Source organism: Rhipicephalus microplus, chromosome 7 (assembly GCF_043290135.1).
Source record: "Rhipicephalus microplus isolate Deutch F79 chromosome 7, USDA_Rmic, whole genome shotgun sequence".
Classification (NCBI taxonomy): Eukaryota; Metazoa; Arthropoda; class Arachnida; order Ixodida; family Ixodidae; genus Rhipicephalus; species Rhipicephalus microplus.
In genome coordinates this window covers 28,398,803-28,417,923 of record NC_134706.1, presented here as the reverse complement: position 1 = coordinate 28,417,923, position 19,121 = coordinate 28,398,803, and the positions used below count along the sequence as shown (strand labels likewise).

Below are 19,121 nucleotides of genomic sequence, written 5' to 3'. Positions count from 1 at the left end.
GTGGAAAGTCCATAAAAACTACTACTTCCCGCGTCGCCATTGTTGTGCAAGCGGCGGATTTGAGTCGCGTCGCTTGTTCGCGCTCTCAGAAGCCAAGACTGCCTGCCTCCTTCGGTTTTCTTTTCTTTTTTTTTTAATATCTTTCTTGCCCCCCCCCCCCCCTCTCCGTCTCATCTTCTGAGAGCGCTGTTTTTCGCGTCGGCTCTAACGAGTTAACATGTATGCTGCTTTCATGTCGAATCAAGGAAGCAGCACCTTCAACGCTACGTTTCTTTTTAACTAGCTAAGCCTCATGGTGCAATGTCAATAAAGGGCTTAAAGACTGCCAGCTCTAACAGGTAAGAGGCACATTGTCAAGAAATCTGGAAGTAAGCAAATCCAGACTAAAGAAAGGGTCGTCACAGTTGTGTGCAGTGACCGTGTGCGTTTCTTCTGTACGCATTTCAGTTCTAGCAGACTTGGCGTCCTCAGGTAGTACGCGAGAAGGGCAGGGAAGCTAGAAGCAAGATAAAATATGAGAAGCGAATGAGGGAAATGGGGTAGGAGCGTTAGGCCAGGAAGGTTTTCAGCTACTTGTACATGAGGAATGTCGATACAAATTAGCAGGGCAATTTGTGGCGGCGGCCGCGGTTTCTTCCAAGGAAGATGGTGTCTTTGTTGTCCTCTCTGGAACGGCTTACGGCGTCGTGGCGACACGACGTCTCATGCTCCGGCTAGCAGGGACAATACCTGGCGGGCATAGGCAGCCGGCCAAGCGGGCTACTTGTTTGAGGATTAAAAGAGCGCCGCTCCCCCGTCAGCTCTGGACGCTGGTGCCGAGAGAACGGGGGTTCCAGGCGTGGGAACGCTGCCCGGCTACGCTTCTCAGCGACAGCATGGCGCCTACTGAAGACGGTCATAACAACGCTTACATAATCAGCCGTGACCCCCCCCCCCCTCCTCTGCTCACAACTAAAAAAGAAAATAATATGCATGTGCAAGTCCGGTTTTGCTTCGTCTGCTCGCTAGGCTGCGCATTGGAAGACTAGGTTCTGCTGCGGCTACTCGTCGCTATAGGCTGTGTGTTCTGGCGCTACCATCAGATCTCGTAAACTGCATTGCCAAGTGCCTATATCCAAGATAAGGGCGCTGTGCTCCGGTGCGCAAACCGGGTTATCCATAAAAAAGCTGCCCACCCCCCCTTTTTTTTCTAACGAAATAATTGCTTTTTAATTGACAATCACACAGGTATGAACACCGAAACTTGAGCAATATTAGAGGGTTTCAGTGCTGGGTACGCAAGCTCTTGGGACGCCGAGGACCTGGGGTGGGGGGGGGGGGGGGGGCGTTGCGTATGCTTTATAGCAGTGCGCACCCAAACGCGAGCCGGAAGAAGGTCACATGCGCTCGCAGCGTCATACCGTCTTGTCGCGTAAGTATTGTTTAATTATCTTTACGATTTAAAGATGTTAAACTAAACATACATAGTGACATGAAGTGAACTACTTTCAATGAATCATCTTTAATTATTATGACAGTTATCAATCCGAAACAAAAAAAAACTTTTTTTTTCGTATGTGCCGCAGTTGCGACTGTAACCGGCACCGTCGATGCCAAGCAATCCAGACAGCCGGTCATAGTCCGACAAGCGCGACAACAGAACAACGGTGTAATGTGTAACTCTGTGTAACTTTGAGCTTGTACGCATACTTCTTCATTTAACGTGTTACCAGTTTGCGTTTACCGTCTTAGCAAAACGCACGTCTTCCAACGTTTTCAGCTCCTCATACGTAAACGTTTATGTGCGTACGTAAACGTGTATACCTTTACGTTTTCGCGAACCATAAATGGTGATGCTATACTGCATTTAACTTACATATTTTTGAATGACCGTTGCGGCGAAATCACGCGACATTTTTTTTTATCGTGTGCAGTATCCTGGTATAGGCAAAAAGGTGAAAAATACAAGGTCACTGTAACGATTGCGTCTACATCTTGTGACACTTTGTCCAACCACAGTCCTGAACACGTTGGCTTACGCGTAATGTTTTCGAGGTGAAAAAGATTAAGAAGGTAACTCGTTTGTAATAACGCCGCTGCGCGGTTTTTGCACGAGACGTACAGTACACAATTTTTCTGCAATAACAGTTTTGTGATTGCCTGGTTCACTATGGCCCCGCTAGATGGCGCCACCTATTCAGCTGGTCGGGGGTTCGCACGTTTTTTGGCTTCTATGTTCCAGGCCATTCTAGCTTTGGTAATCTGGCTGAAACAATGAAATCGATATTGGTGCTCACACTATGGCTTATTTTAACTCGACGGCTAGAGTATCCGCAGTGCGGATACCATGAGTTCCTGCGAAGGTTGACCTTACAAGGCGTCCGATCCATGCTGTCCGAGATTTGGCGCCTTTGTGCCATGATATTTGTATAGTGGCTAGCCACTATAATATTTGTGCTTAAAACTTAAAAAGTCAAAGTGGTAGCTCTGGCCAGCGTCGTCTTTGCTCGCCGTGAAGGTGGGTGACGTCACGGGTAACGTGATGCGCCACTAGGAGGCCCGCTAGGAGGCCAGTGGTGGCAGCGTTGTTTATGGCCGCGCGGACGCATGGCCCAGCGTTCTTGCGACGCATCTGTTTGGGGTTTCGCGCATGCGCAATATCGCCGCCCCAACGTCCTGGGTAGGCAAGCCGCTTGGGTTAAGAAATACTCGATATCGGTAGCGTCGACCCGGCTGATGCAATGAATAAATGTCCCAGCTGTAATCGAACTTAAGCATTCTGCGTGGCAATGAAGCAATTTACCACAGAGCTACGGCAGGTGTCGGAAGTACTTTTCAAGTAGACGCAAATCTTCGTGATACGTCAATAGTGGTTGCAGTGCTGCCTGCCCAATTTTTATAAACATTACATATGTACTATTTCGATACAGCCGTCACGCCGGGTAAACGCCAATTGTGGTTAGTTGCCATGGATGCGCTGAGGTTGACTTATGTAGCAGTGTCCAGGGCCAGCATCTTCGCGAGCATCAGCGCTTCATATCAGCTTCTGATGTTGCTAATACGCATGTTCTAGTTGGCATCACTGCGCAAGTGCAGACAGCTGGTTACACAAACATATGCAACTCTTCAACATGTCTCTGTGCGTGCAACGTTTGTACATATATTTAGCGTCATTTTTTTGACGTGTCGCCCAATAAAAAATGCAACACGGTCACCTTCCCTCCGCATGTTCGCATAACGTCGATTCCCATGTACGCGGGATCTGCCGAATTTTTTCGTCGGTAATGTCACGTGTAATTCAAGGATTACATCCCTTTTTCTTCATTGTACGAAAAGGCACATATGTGCGAATGCAGTGGAGCACGATTGATTTAAATTGTTGCCAGGTAGTATCTATGTTCACATAGGGAACGTCGGTGAGTTCTCCGATAGAACTCACAGTTCGTAAAGAAGATAGTCGAGTATGATGTTATCATCTGCCATGCTGAAATCAGAGTAAGTGGTTGTTTGTTCTTGCGCTAAACTGACATCGTGCACAAGCAGAGAGCATATATAAGCTGATTTCATGGTTTGACATGACTTAAATTAGTTGTAGTTTTGCATTGCCTTCTTGAAAGTGGTCACTCAAAAATACTAAGTCAAGGATAATGTTGGAACTTCTTGCCTGCGTGTGTGTTCTGTTACAATTTTACAGAGATTAAATGCGATCATCACGTCTATAAACATATCGGAGTGCTTTGCATGGTGTGCTAATTTATATCTGGCAGATTAAAATCCGCAAGTACGATTAACCTATAGATCCAAACACGTGTTTCTGCATCATGTACGCATACAATGAACGCATCACCTCGATATCGGCAGAATGGCTTCGATATGTGCAACCGACGATTGGGTGAGGACTGAGAAGTCGTCTACAGAAAATCGCTTCCTACACCTCCTGGAATCGGTTGAACAGTGAAAATAATTTTCTTCTTTGTGAATACGGCTGCGGCCCTGCCCCGAGTTTGTCTTTGCGTATACTGTACACTGCATAATTTATTCTTTATTTATTCTTTATTCAATGATTACCCTGCTTAGCCCGAAGGCGCTGCAGCAGGGGGGTTACAATGTCGAGAAAAACATCTTCATTAATACAGCACACTTGTTCATTTTATAAGTGATTCCATTCTCTAACGGAACGAACAAAAAACAAATTAGGATACAAATGAGATCTGGTACGGTACTCTAAAATCTTGAAACAATGATCATTTCGCGAAGAGATATAATGAGAACTGTGAAGGTACCTTATTTTTGGGTTGGATTCGGGCGGTGCGACAGCAACGTACGTCTCTCTGCCAGTTGCTAGTTTTTTTTCTTAAAACCAACCGTTTTTTCAACGAGGGTTATACGTCATTACTTTTAACATCCCATCGGTAAGTGGAACTTTTGATACGAAGTATATATTCGAATGCAAGAGAGGCTTTATAGCTCCAGATTGTTTCCTTGTTCTTGCGTATAGTCCCACACCTTTTTCAGAATGTCACGCACACGTGGTGAAAATTTTTCCCCCGATGGAAAATCTAAATCCTTTGAGCTTGTTAGAGTTTTTTTTAGAACCTTCGTTTTATCACGGAAATCAAGTAATATCTTCAGAATTATCAGCCCACTTTTCCCAGGTGCAGGTTTTCCCAGACGGTGGCATTCGTCCTATACCGAAACTGGTTGGAGTTTCAGAGTGTCTTTGATGATTTTATGGTTAATTATTTCTTCAAGAGAGTGGTCGTTTTCGCCCTTTTCTTCTGGTACGCCGCTAATGATAATTAAGTTGGACCACCTCTATCTGTTTTCTAGGTCGTCTATCTTTAGTTCTAGAGAGCACACTAACTTCTTGCAAGTGTGTGCTGACCTGGTCAGCACACTTCGAGCTTGCACTGTCATGGGATGCCAATTTTTTCAGCTTTTCAGCAATGGAGTTTAGTTGGTTTTCTTCAATGTCTTTAAGGTCATCAACGATTTGCTGTATCTGTTCTGCTAGCTGGAGCATATCGGGACCGGACTTAGTCTCAAGGTCTACCGACAAGAGCAGTGATTTCTTCAAACACAACGACAAGTCACATTGAGGCGGGCACGGCAGCGCAACAAAACAGAGATTATCCGAGTGGAAGGCAATGTGAACAAAACGTTTCCTCACCTGTACATAGAAAAGGAACGGACTATTCCGCCTGCCTGCAGTGCCACTGCGCCATGATGAGTTCGAGAGGATTCTCTGGTTTTGTAGGTGCCGGGAGCGCCACTGTTGCGTCGACAAATCTGGCGTCTTCACTCGAGGAAGCATCGTGCTCCGGTCACCAGTTGAGGATCGGCTGCGCAGTTAGTCCATTGGGCGAAAGCGTGATATCAATGCCGAAGATGGGCCTCTTCCTTCACAAGCTGTCGGTATCGGCACCAGTGTGCCGATCGATATAAGCTGCACAAGGAAAAGGAATGAATTATTCCGCATGCCTGCATTGGCACCGCGCCCTAGTTTTTTCTAGGATGCAGAATGACTACGGATTAGTGCGATCAATGAGACCGTCAGTCAAACGAGGCATGTCTGCTAAAGATAGCAGACGACAGACGTTAATAGCAGACGGCACTCATCAAGCCTTGTTCCCCGATACAGTGTTTCGCGACGACCCCTATTTTGGTGTTCATTTAGCACATTTATTTCTTCACGGATACGCGACGGCTCCAATTGGTGCCATCAATAAGATTGTCTGCAAGTCAGCACCGTATACCAATGGAAAGGATGCCTTACATTGTAGACATGGCAGACGACCACTGCTGCTCAGCAGGAGACACTCATCGAAGACTAGTTGCACAACTTGCTTCTGTTGTGCCGAATGCTTCTTTGGTCGCCATTTTGTGTAGCCTTTCTTCTCAAATATGTCGTGGCAACAAGTCAGCTCGCCTAAAGAAAAATCGTCTGCTTTTTTGAGGCGCGTCTCATTTCGAAAAGAAAGCAGACAGCCGCTACTTGCAGACGTCACTCAGCAAAGCCACACTTCAGTGTGATGGACTCGGCTAAGTACACTTTTGAAAGGGTTATCAAATCCCTTAGGTATGACGACGTGAAAACGACAAACGTGCCCCAATACAGCCATGTAGTGATGTCGAACTTTCGGCCTCGATTTTTGTTTAGTAATTCTTGCATACGACGGTTGGATTCAGTATGAGTCACTCTCTAGAGATCAAGAAGATCGTCTGCTAAACGAGCTGCATCTGCTGCAGAAGCACGACGCGTAGCCTCACTTGTTAAGTAACAGACGACCGCCGCCGCTTGCAGGCGGCACTCATCAAAGCAACGCTGCATGATCTACTTATTTCGTACTGAACTTTGGTGCCAATTTATGTTTGTCTTGGTTTCGAGATGGCTACAAGCTGATGTGGGATCAAGACGATCGTCTGCTAAACGAGCCGCGTCGAAGCACCCCGCGTGCTCTCACATCCAAAATGTAACAGACGGCGCTTATCAAAGCCATGCTGCATGATCTATACTTATCTTGTAGCACACTTCGGTCTCCGTTTTGTTTATTTCTTGGATCCACCATGGCTACAACCCGGTGTGGGACCACGAAGATAGTCTGCTAAACGAGCCGCGTCTGGTTCTAAAAAGTAGCAGACGACATCGCGATACCGCCGCCTAGCAGACGGCGTTCATCAAAAGAACGCCCCGTAGCAGGCGACGCTCTAACTTTAGCAGACGGCAGGCAGACGATATTGTTCCGCGAAACGCCTTTTATGCGGTCCCTCCCACGCAAACTTCTTCACATTTTGTTACTTATTTTGTGGGGCACATCTTCCCGTGTCCGACATCCGAGCCTCGGACGGGCCACGGAGAGTGATTGATTTAAAGATCAATAAAAATCTCCGCCCGCTACGACCGGGGGTCTGGTTCCTCGGTGCATTGACCTCCGTGATACAGGAGAGGAGAGCGCAGTCACGGCTTCTGCGGGGAAGGACACGCCAGCTCCCGCGCGTTTAGAAAAGAAGCCTTTCAAACTATGCGCGCACGAAAGGGATGGAGAGAAGGGGGGGGACAATCTACTTCATTTTCTTTCTTTATTCGGAGCGTTTCCTGTCAGGTTAACAGTGCCGGTTAGAGCAGCCGCATTCCCCGCCGCCGCACACACCTCTCGCCTCCTGGCTCGCACGTGCCCGTTTCCTTTTGAACGAAGTACAAAAGAAGTCCACCAGACGGCGGCTAGGTCGTGGCTTTTGTGAGAAGTTTATTTCCGTACCTGCGCGCACAAAAGGAACGTGCTGAATGGAGTACGAGTGAAATAAAGGAAAAAAAAAAGATGTATTAAGGAAGTACCCCCCCCCCCCCTTTACAACCGCTCATTTGCAGCATTCTGAACGTTTCAGGCGTTGAGCAAATTCTTGTACCTCGCTGTCAGACCCCCTGCATTTTCGCTACGCACAAACAACGCAGTGTTCTGATTTTCTTTCCTGGTTTTGTTAACAATTTCGGGAAAATCATACGTTAAAAGCCAACCCCTACGTACCACAAAACGAACGCAAACACACACAATAAAGCTCAAAGCCGGTCAACAAGGTGTAAGCTCGGACAGGAAGGGGAGAGAAACCCGTCTTTTTCGGCCAACGTGAAAAATGTTCCCTCTCGACGGGTAACAAGCGACCTGTAGGGGGAGAGGGGTGGGCTGCGAAAATGAACAACGGAACAAGCTTCGAACGGTAGTCAAAACAGCGGGTGACCACTCTGAAACCGCCGCGGGCGGCAATCCTGAATGGTCTGTGCGACCCGCCGTGAAGCTCTCCAACAACAAAAAACAACCATCAGATGTTCGTTGTTTTGTTTTGCTATCGTTTGTGCTTCTTCGCCAGACAGGGTGAGGGTTGAGACAACAAAATCGTCTGGTATTCTTGTGCTGCAGACAGATCGTGAATGGTTCATGTTCACGCCGTGAAGCAACAACAACGAGCATTCGTGTTTGTTGTCTTTGTTCTGGTTCGTACACGCTTCTTCGCCAGGCTGGATTAAGGTTAACACGAAAAAAATTGTGCGGTATTCTTGCACCGCATACTAATCTGGAATGCTTCCGCGTACCCGCTGCGAAGCCCTCCAGCAACAACAACAACAATCATGAGTGTCTGTTGTTTTCGTTTCGTTCGTTTTCTTCACCAGAGACGGGTAAGGTAAAGACCGAAAATCGTTTGTTATTCTTCCACTGCAGACGAAACCAAGAACAGACGAACAAAAGTCGACGGCAGAAAAAGAAAATAACATAGAAAGGAAAGCTCCCGGGCACCTTTGAACGAAGCAGACGACGCGAAAATCGTGAGCTTTAATAAAATCGACCAACCGGAGCCTGCGACTACCCGTGACGTCGCCACCGCGTCGCATTGCCCGCGTGACGAATATGCGACGTCACGCTAGAGTAAGCGAAAAATAAGGACACAGCGGGCTATAATTTTGTTTCGCCTCATATTCTCGTCTCTCCCGTCATGAGAAAAGGTCTGCTTCGCTGCAATGTAGAGACGAAAAGTTTTTTTTTTTTTCCAGCTTCTTCAGATGGGGATGAAGTGCGCAGAGTTTATTATCTTTCTCTTATCAGCCCTTTTCACAAGAACGCGGTTGCGAACGCACTTTTTTTTTTTATTCGCCGCCCTCGCCCGCCGGCCGGCTGCGGTCGAACGTTTTTCTGGGAAGTAAACACAGCGAGAAGTAAAGAAGGAAAGACAGCAACGGGCTTGGAATGAAAATAGTAGTGGCGCGGCTGCGACCTCCTTTGCCGTCTTCTCCCCTCCCCGTCATAGTGGCGAGAACACACTTCTTACCGGTTCTTTCTGCGTAACGTACGTAACGAAAAGAAAGAAAATCCCCCTAGAAGCGTGCAGCCATGAGATGACGACACGGGCGCACGCATCATAAAATAGTCCCCCCGCGTTCGGTTGCGTTTTTCTTGCGTTACACCCTTAGTAGCTTCGCATTTCCCCCCGTGAATAACCCGCCAATCCTCGCTTTCTTTTAGTTTCCTGAGCTTACAAACTGGTCACGATTAGGCCTAAGACACCCCACACACTTTTAATTGTCGTCTGCTTCGGCGGAACGCCGTCTGTCGTCTGCGAGAGCTACAAGAGGCGCGCATCTGTCAACTGCGCGCGAACAAATAGTGCCCCCCCCCCCCCGCTTCGTTCAGACGCGCTTATTGAATGTAGTTTCTGCCTAGGGTTCGATTGCAGTTTCGCTACAGCCTGCGACCAATAGCCAATCGTCTTGCTTTTCGTGTTTTGACATGCTGTCGAGCTGGGCCTCACTAAACGCATCTCTGCTACCCGAGCGTCGTCTGCTCTCAAACATCCTCAGTAGCAGACGACGCGACGAACAGACGTCGATTTCACGGTAATCGGATATAAACGACACTGTCTTTCGTGTCGCCGACTGGCGGGGTTACACTTTCTCCAACTGTTGCGATCCTAGCACGCTGCTCGGAATTAACGGCAGCGGCGTAACTATAAATAAAGAGAACAAAAGAGAGAACCGCGAACGAACAGAAGGAGAGAGAAAGAGCTAGTTGGAGAGGAGAGTTGAAGGAGGAGGAGAGCCGCGCCTCCCTCGGAGCTTTGGTTCCTGGAAAGCTCCTCGCTGGATGGATTCTCAGTAGAAGAGAAAACCGGCGCAGGGCACGGCGGGCGGGCGGTTGCCGAGGTCGACGCTGGCAGCAGCCGTACGGCGAGGGAGGTTTTTATGCGACGGAGAGGAGGTTCTCACCAGACCGAGCGTCGTTCGCGGGGGTCGGGACCCGAAGTCGTCGTAGCCTGAAAGCTCCTTCCGTGCGGACCCGCGCGCCGCTACGATCAACTGCGGTCTCGGGGAACACAGTGCATCCTTTCATCACCGGAGCTCCGAACTTCACCCCTGGTTCTCCATCCAAGCGGCATCGAACCTAGGAGCACGGCTTCGTGTCTGAAGTCGGTTGGAACCTACTCTGCGCTGCCGTGTTTCTCGCACCAACTGCGGATCCGTGTTGTTTTACGTCTGTGTTGTGCGCGCAAACACCGTCAAGAATCAAGAACCGAAGCGGCTTTTCGGTTTTCGTTTCGACCCCACCCCCCCCCCCCTCCGTAGTGGCGACGGAGTCAGGCCGGCATCGAAGACAAGTTCCGCGCGAATTGGCGAAGAATTTCCTCGACGAAATTTGAAGGAAGAGCACGTGGATTAAACGATTCCACAGGACGAGACGGCGGGGCTTGCTTGTCTGGATACCGGCTATGTGTGATGTGAACAGAGAGCTTGGACCGGGGTCTTGAAGAAAAAAAAAAGAAAAAACTCTGGATTCCAGCGTTAACTGCTGCTCGCTGAATCTACCTCAGTCACAACCGTCATGGGTGAGTACTTTAAAGGTGTTGTCTCCTTACAAAAAGAAAAAAAGAACGTTTCTGGGATCATTAGTTACAAAGCAAGCATTACATCTCGAGTCGGCCCCCGCAAGCTATGACCTCGGGTTGGATGACCGCTTTGAATAAACAGGAAAAAGAAACCAAAGTCGCACTTTTCACGAACTGCGCGCAAATTCGAAACACAGCTGTTATCGGTGTCGATTAAGAGTCCGAGATATGTAAAAAAAAAAAAAAAAAAACAGCAGAAGTACGAGCGGGCGCCGCATCGACTCCTCCTTGCCTTGGTCCGCGCGACCGCCCGGTTTCGGTGCCGAATTCGATGCTAAGCCTAACCGCTCCGCCTCCGAGCCTTTGGGAACGATCGTATGTTTTTTTTCCCATATAGGCGTTACCATTTCTTGGCGGTCAGTCACGATCTGGTGGTTCATTCCGAGAAAAAAAAAAAGACCTTCGCTCATGTTTTTTTCCGGAAATTCCGACTGAGATGCTTGCATGCGGAGTTTCTTCTTTTTTTTTTGCTTGTGGACGTTTGACAAGAAGAGAGGAAAAAAAAAAATGTCGCTCTCTTTAATTACGTCAACGACGATCAAATAATCGCCTCTCGCGAAAGCTAGTTTTTTTTTTTTTCCGCGAGCCCACTAGCCTAGAAAGAAAAAGAGGCAGTTAAAACGTTATCGGGAGCCTTTTGACGCTTGCTGAACGCTCAAACATGTTCGAGAGGTCTCTGTCAGCGGCGGCGCGTATACCGAAACTGGCCCAAGCCGGGGTCAGGGACCTCTTGTACACGCGTTCAAAGGATTCGCGTTCAAAGGTACACGCGTTTCAAAGGATTTTTCGTTGTGGTTGGTTGAATATATGCTCTTGTTATCTGCTCTTGTTACCGAAATGTTGAACATTTTGCACCGATTTTTCTTTTCACGATTTGTAAACTGTCTTTGTGCCGGCGTGAACCATTTCAAGTCGAAAGACAGATTCACCGCGCTCCTCCATCTGTTTTTGAAAAGGACCAAATAAAGCGTATCGATCGATTGATTTACAAACTGACAGGTGCAAGTGAAAACGGTGACGACGCGTCGTCACAATGTTGTGTATTGTTCACTGCTCGCAGACACATTAAAAACGCGATTGCTTAACTAGAATAGGACATCGCACTGTGTTGCGTGCTTTTCTGATTTACTTCTGTCATGAATTAGTGACGCGAGCAGACGACGTTGCGAAAGTACTTCTGTTAGAGAAGCCCTCAAATATTCAAAACAAAAAAAATCTCCGCCCAAGTTGTCGCTATGGCGCGTATTCGCTGCTAACAAAACACGCTTTCACACCGTACGAAAGTACGCACAAAGTATTTCTAAATGAAGATAGGGCGTTGTACTCTAAGCTTGCAGCGTACTTTACGGATATATGTTTGCTTGTCTGTGAGTGACGCGAGCAGATGATGTGCAGGAAATGTATACTTCTGCTCGAGCAGATGACAAACTGGGAGATTAGCTGTTTGGTAGCGTAGTGCGCGTACGTCCGGCGTCAATGCGAGCAGACGATGGTAAAAAAAAAAAAAAAGGTCTATTCGAGCAGACGATTCCGGCGTTAGCAGACGACGGTTCGAATATTTGAGCAGACGAAAAACTGCGCCATTGAAAGAAGGGTGTCGTCTGGTGTATGGTGGCTAGATGGGGAGGTGTCAGCATCGGGCAGCCTGCGCTGCGAGAGGAGGCGCGCCAGTGTAAGTAAGTAAGTAAGTAAGTAAGTAGGTGCTCCTAATCCCTTTTGGCACAGGGCAGGCGCCAGCAGCGCCACAGGACAAAGTTGTGCGCTTCAACGCACATCCATACACACGCACACACACATCACCAGTCAGGCGCTTGCCGCGCCACCGTCAAAAAAAAAAAAACATTTTGTGTTTTACACGCACTTCACGCGAACACGCACTCACACGTTTTCCACTTTACTGTTCGAAGAAAGAAAGGTCTGGTAGTAAATTGCCAGTTTCGCCACCAGGGGAAACGTGCCCTCGGCCAAGTCTATCCAGTGGCGTCGGCGTCGTTTAGATATTTTCTGTCGGCCCTTCGTTGCGCTGGACACTGTCGGGGTGTTTGTCCACCTGCCAGCACAGTCTGTCCCAGAGTTTTAGACGTCGCTTGGCACTCTCGGTGTGTTCGACTCGGGTGTCGACGGGATCATCTGGGAGACCCAGATATTCCGCCAGGTTTATCTTGGGTAGGTCCCTCGCTCCGAGTCGCGGGCAATCCATCAGGATATGTTGGATGGTTTCTTCCGTGGCCCCGCATAGGCGGCACGACGGGTCCGTGTCGAACAGTTCCCAATGCCGCTTCCGCGTGGGCAGTGACCCCGTCCTGGCTTGGAACAGGAGGGCGCTTTCCCGGTCGCCCCTGTAAAATGGCTCACGGTCTGGAGCCTGCTTGTATTCGAGGTATAACTGTAGGCTCCTTTTCTTTGCCGCCGACGTGCGCCACATCTCTGTGCTGGCTTCGGTTATAGTGTTTTTTGTTATTATACGCCATTCTCGTTCCGATTTTGCTTCTTCCAGTTTTGTGTTATGGCCGAATTTATTTTCCAGAGAAGCCAGTCGTTTCATCCACTGTGTTTTTATGCCCCTGTATCGAAGGTGTAGGTATATGCGCTGGCTGTAATTTGTTTCTGGTAGAAACTTTAGCCGGCCCGCATATTGTATTTTTGACCTTGCTTCGCGTGCTTCGAAAGTTGACCAGGCCAACTCCCCTGTTACTGCTGCGTTTGCTGTTGCAAAGCTGCCTCCCAGTAGCCAGCGCCCCAGTTCATTTTGGTGGCGGTCCAAACATCGCACTGTTTGGGTAGAGTACGCCAATGTGTCACCTGCGTAGGTTATTGCAGGCACGGCAAGAGTCTTCCAAAGTGTGCGGCCTACCCTGTAGGGGTTGTAGGAATGCCGTGACAGGTGCCACACCCTACCTTTTAGGCGGTTGGATTGTTTTAGGAGTAATTCTTGGTGTTTGTCAAGGTAATTCTTTTGGTCTGATATTGTTATGCCTAAATATCTGTATGTTGCTGTTTTCTTGATGGTGTTGCCTTGGATGGTGAATGTTATGTCTTTGTCATCAATGTTTATGCCCATCCATTGTGTTTTGTCAGTGTTGAATGTGAGGCAATCTTCGTGGGCTACGCGAGAGCATATGTCGAGGAGATGTTGCAGGTCCGCTGGGGATTCAGCCAATAATACGATGTCATCGGCAAATGCCAAGCATGAAATTTTAGTGTAGATTTCTTGGCGCTCAGTTGTTACGCTGCTAGGTGGCGCGCTTGTCGCCACGGAGATGCCTTCTTGCTCGTGGTGCATCGGGGAACACGTGTGTTTTAGCGAAGTGCTGTCGTGCTGCCGCTGCTTTCAGTGATTTCTTTATGCAATGCCGCCGTGCTCGCGACAGCTATGGTGAATGAAAAGAGACAGAGACACTGCTTTGCTCCAGGATGCACTGCTGGGTATGTTTCCGCCAGAAAGCAAGGTAAAAAGGCGTCCCTTTTCACCGCTCCTGAGGACGACGAACGACGCAAGGCTTGGGAGCGCTTGATCCCGCGTGCAGACAAGCCACTGGAGAAAAACTGTGTCATTTGCGAAGCGCATTTTGATGAACGATTTATCGTTCGGACGTACAAGCATGTAATCAATGGTGAAACCGTCGAAATTCCCCGAGACCGTCCCTGCCTGACTCCCGACGCCATACCGACTGTTTTCCCGAATGTTCCGTCGTACCTTACGAAGAAGCTCCCACCGAAAAGGAAAACAGCAGCGTCGAATGGTGGCGTGCCGCGAAAGCGTAGGAAAGATGACTCCGTATGTGATGTCACTGAAGTCGGTGAAATTTGTGTTACCGATGGAGGAGTGGACTCGGAGTGCTCCACCGCTGAGGCAACGCCGCATTCTGCCGTTGAAAAGTGGCTCGAGAGCATCAGAGACGAGGACCTTCCTAGCAAGTATTGGTGTAAGCATTTGGTACCCAATGCTCCCGATGTCATGGCATTTTCAGTTTGCGAGGTGAACGGTAGTTCACTCTGCTTTCAGAAGCTACTCTTATGTACATTGTCCGAAACTGGCGTTCACTGCACTGTTTACGTACAGGGATCAGTGATCAAAGCTGTGAATGTTAATAGCTCAGATGCTGTAAAGGGTATTTTGTTTGATATGAATTCGATGACACCGTGCGAGGGGCTTGGGATGGGTATCAGCTACGACAAACTGCTAACCACGAGGAACCACAAGGTTCACGGAAGCAAGCTATACAGTAAGAACTGCTTCGGTACCTGTCAGAACAATAGTCGATGTGTGCAATGCAAGTACGCCCGCAAGCTGCTCTTAAACCAAGCTTCTTACAAGCGTACAAGAGCTAGAAATGTTGTCGTGGTCAAGTCACGTAAATTGGCTGCGAAGAATGCTCAAGTTCGACGGCACAAGCGCAGTATCATAAGACTTGAGGAAAAGCTACAACAGATGAAACATGACAATGAAGTCATGAGTGCCGTACAGTTTGAGGAAAAGCTGAAAAGCCTCACGGCTAAGCAGCAAATGCAAGTTCGCGCATGTTTTGAAGCCTCCAAAAGAAAAGCAACAAACGGGATGAAATTTGAAAAGGGCTGGATTCTCGAATGCATTATCATGCACATGAAGAGTCCACGGCTCTACGAGCACATTCGCGCACACAAACTGATGGTAGTGCCGAGTCCTTCGTGCTTGCAGAAGTACGTGAGAAAATACAAAGGCGGCTTTGGGTTTAATGAAAATCTGCTTGCTGCTCTTGCTGAGAAGGCCAAAGACATTGAACCTTGCCACCGACATGGTGGTATCCTTGTAGATGAATTGAAGCTGTCGGAAAGCTTGGCGGTCAGCAAGAATGGTCAAATTGATGGTTTTGTTGACCTCGGATCCTACACTTCTGCGGACCAAGAAGGAGTCGTTTGTGATCATGGCCTTGTGCTTCTTTTTCAGCCATTAACTGGGAAGTGGCAACAGATTCTTGGAGTGTTCGGTTCTCGGGGCAATGTGAAAGCTGACGTGTTGTCAAAAATTATTCTGGACGCAGTGATTTGTGCAGAAAACTGTGGGCTATTTGTTGACTTCATAACATGCGATGGGGCCACATGGAACAGAAGTATGTGGACAATCTTTGGCATCACTGGAAAACTGTCAAACACAGTGTGTAAAGTGCAACATCCAGTAGACTCAAGTCGCTATTTACATTTTATTTCCGACTTTCCCCATCTTGTCAAATGTGTTCGCAATGCTGTCACATCTACAGGACTCCTTACACCCGGTGGGCGGGTTGGTAGTGAGTTTGTGAAAGAGGCATTCCGCTGTGACAGCCGAAGCACTGTCACTTTAAAAGCAATGCCTCATGTGTCAATGGCTGTTTGTTGCCCGAACGGATTTGAGAAACAGCGCGTGAATCTAGCTTTCAGGTTCTTCAGTGATGAAGTCCTGAGAGGGCTATATCTCTATAAGGAAGAAGTAGAGAGGCAGTATGGCTCTGGCAGCACAGCAGCCACTTCTGATTTTGTTGTAATGATAAGAGACCTTATTGCTGCAATGACCTCAAGGCACTGCCGAGAGGGTTTGAGGCCAGATAGTGAGCAAGTGAAGCACATAATGAAGTTTAGAGAATTTCTGGATGGCTGGGAATCCTCTGGAGTCAAACTGGGATTCCTGAGTGCGTCTACAGCCCAAGGCTTGCGTGTAACACTTGAGAGTACCCTGTCACTTCTAGAGTATGTTACAGGGACTTTGGGCTTCAAGTACCTGCTGACAGCGCGCTTGAGCCAAGATCCCATTGAAAACTTGTTCGGTGTCTTGAGACAGATGTCGGGATGTAATGACCATCCAACACCGACACAATTCCTCATCTCCACTAATTGCCTCAGTTTTCAGAGCTTGGCACGGTCTCCCTCTCGTGGCAATGTTTCAGAGGGCCTGTTAAATAGCCTTTTGGATCCGAGCAACAGTTGCGACCTAAAATTTGTGCAAAATAAGCTTGATGATCTTTTAGATGTAGGGCAGCTCAATGAGGTCCATGAGATGTTAAGTGCATGTGATGCCCTTCCAGACCACCGTGATTTGGTTGGGGCAAAAAGTGACTCCCGTGTAACATACTATGTTTGTGGGTATGTAGCTCGAAGAATGCTAAAGAAAACCAAATGTGGTGACTGTGCAGAGTTGTTGCTACGAGGGGACAGCGAGGGCCCGCGTCCAAAAGAGTCGAGTTTAACAAATCACATGGATAGAGGAGGACTGATGTACCCTTCACAAGCACTGACAGAGCTGGTCTTGAAAATGGAAGATGCATTTACACACTGCTTTAGCTTTAACAAGCTGAAGAGCAACAGCATAAGAGATCTCATCTCCTGCCTCTCTATTAACAAGCTTAACACGGTTGGCTGCACACAGCACAATGTACAGGTCACAAATGAAGTGATCAGATTTTATGCGATAACTAGGCTTCATTTTCTAGTGGCAGGTGAGAATGCATCAAGACAGGCTAAAAGAGACAAGATGAAGCACCTTAAGATGAGGCGAACAACATAATGGAATGCATTTATCTTGTGAACATTTCAATGTTCGTGTAAATATGAAGTTCCATTTTGCCTTATTTTATGTGAACTCGAAGAGTTGATAATTAAGAAGTTCTGCTGCTCAGAAGCATTCAACATTCCTTACTGTGATTGTGAAGTCTTACCTCATACATGTGATGTTTTGCTACATTGGTCCATTTGTATCAGTTACAATTTTGTGCATTATGTGAATTTGTAAATATTTTTTTTCGTGTTATGTACTTGTACTTTGCTCAAGATTGATAGATTTTTGAATAAATGTTCATTTTAAGCATGGCCCTGTCCTGGGCTCTTCCAAGTGAACATGTTGCTCGTTGTCTACTTTGAAAGGCAAGGAAGCCAATCCTTGCCAAAACTTAAGTTTATGGGAATTGCATGTGGCATGCAATTCTCATAAACCACGGCCGTACCCAGGAATTTTTTTCGGGGGGTGTTTCTGTGTAGAACGGCTAACTTTGGCAAACCGGTGGTCGCTGTGAAGGCGTGCAAGTATTCTAGTATCACCCGAAAAGTTAGAGCATAAAAAAATTTCGGGGGGTGTCAGAACCCCCTCAACCCCCCATTAGTTGCGGCCCTGTTGCATGCACTCACCACTTAAATGCCTAAAAGGCGTTCTCGCCCTGTTATAACAATATTTTCAAGAAACAGCCTTAGTGTACAGAACCAGCTTGTCTAACACCAGTGGCGTAGCCACTGGTGTTAGCCACTTTTCCCGGGGTGGGGGGTGGGGGGGGAGGGGTGTTCAAGCGCCCTTAATGAATGTCCGTGCCAGGGGGGGTGGGGGCACCTCCTTGATTTATGTGGGTACCGGGCAGGCAGATGTGGTCGAGCGTCATTTTGTGCTACGTATCCCATGCAGAAAAAAAATTCGGGGGGGGGGGGGGGGGGCACGGGCCCGGTGGGCTACACCACTGATCCGTGCGTGTATATATACTCACGCAAAATTGAAAGTTACGGCAGGCTTCAAACCACCCTGGTTCCGCCGTTGTCTAACACACGGAAAAGGAGGTGACCGTATGTTTTTTACCTCGCATGATGTCGACGTGAAAGTGTATTTAGTGGAAGATGAACTGTACGACATACGCGTTGCCATTAATCTTGCAAATTTCTGGCAGATAGCTCGATTATAGAGCGTGCGAAGTCCGCTGTTTCGCAGCGGAGGCAACCGGTCGAGTGTCTTTTGCATCTCCATCGCATCTCCGTGCCGACAGCAGCGCCGCCGCAGCATCCTGAAGGTCCGCTCTCTCCACGGCGCGCCGTTTCGCACACCTCCCCATCTAGCCACCATATCTGGTGTAAGCTCCTACTATAGAGTAAATGAACTTTCATTTGTAGCGCTTTAAAAAAAGTTATAGAAAACTTTTTGTTTGTTTGTTTTTAGCGAATGACGGGTGAACCAATCCGCATTACTCACACTGAATAGCATACAGAACTTTCACATGTATACCCTTGCGAAAAAAAAAAAAAAAGATACTATGACTCCATCCTGTACTTCAATCGTTGCCAGCAGTTAGCAGACTATGGTCACACTTCTCCAGTCTGCTAGCAGACGATGCGAAAAAAAAAAAAAATTACCATGACGTCATTTCGTATGTCAAGCGTTGCCAGCAGTAAGCAGACTATGCGGTCGCACTTTTGGAACTCGAGTCCGCTAGCAGACGACGCGTTATTCTTAAAGTCTATTGCGTAGTGTCATTCGGTGAGTCGACCGATCGAGAAATTCCCCCGTCAGGCCATGAAAAACCCTTTTGGAATCAAGACACGCAATAAAACGCATACAAGACAACACGTGGCACAAGACGGAAAGAGATGGCAGCGATTCGCGTGTGGAATGTTAATGAGATTGCGCCGCGCGTGAATTAGTCTGAGCGTCTATAACCGTACTGCATTCGCAACGGCCGCGTTGCCACTACGGCTGGGAAGCTTTCCGATCATAATAATTATATTGGGGGGGGGGGGATATAGTTTACATCCCAAAACCACCGAATGATTATGAGACGCCGTAGAGGAGAACTCCGGAAATTTCGACCATCTGCACAGTACACGGGTCTCTACGATTTCGTCTGAATCGAAATGCGACCGCCGAACCAGGATCGAAACCGCTACCTTCGGATCAGCAGCCGAGCACCCTATAGCCGCCGATCCACCGAGGCGGACTGTGAAGCCGT

At 48.0% G+C, this 19,121-nt stretch overlaps 1 protein-coding gene across 1 annotated transcript in view; it reads left to right on the top strand.

Moving 5' to 3' along the window:
* Positions 1–10,200: 10,200 nt before the first annotated feature.
* LOC119180337 (uncharacterized) overlaps positions 10,201–19,121 on the top strand; it is a 43,837-nt gene continuing 34,916 nt past the window's right edge. The window contains exon 1 of the mRNA XM_075868892.1: positions 10,201–10,350. The gene's annotated coding sequence lies outside the window, so the exon portion shown is untranslated. The remainder of the gene's footprint in view (positions 10,351–19,121) is intronic.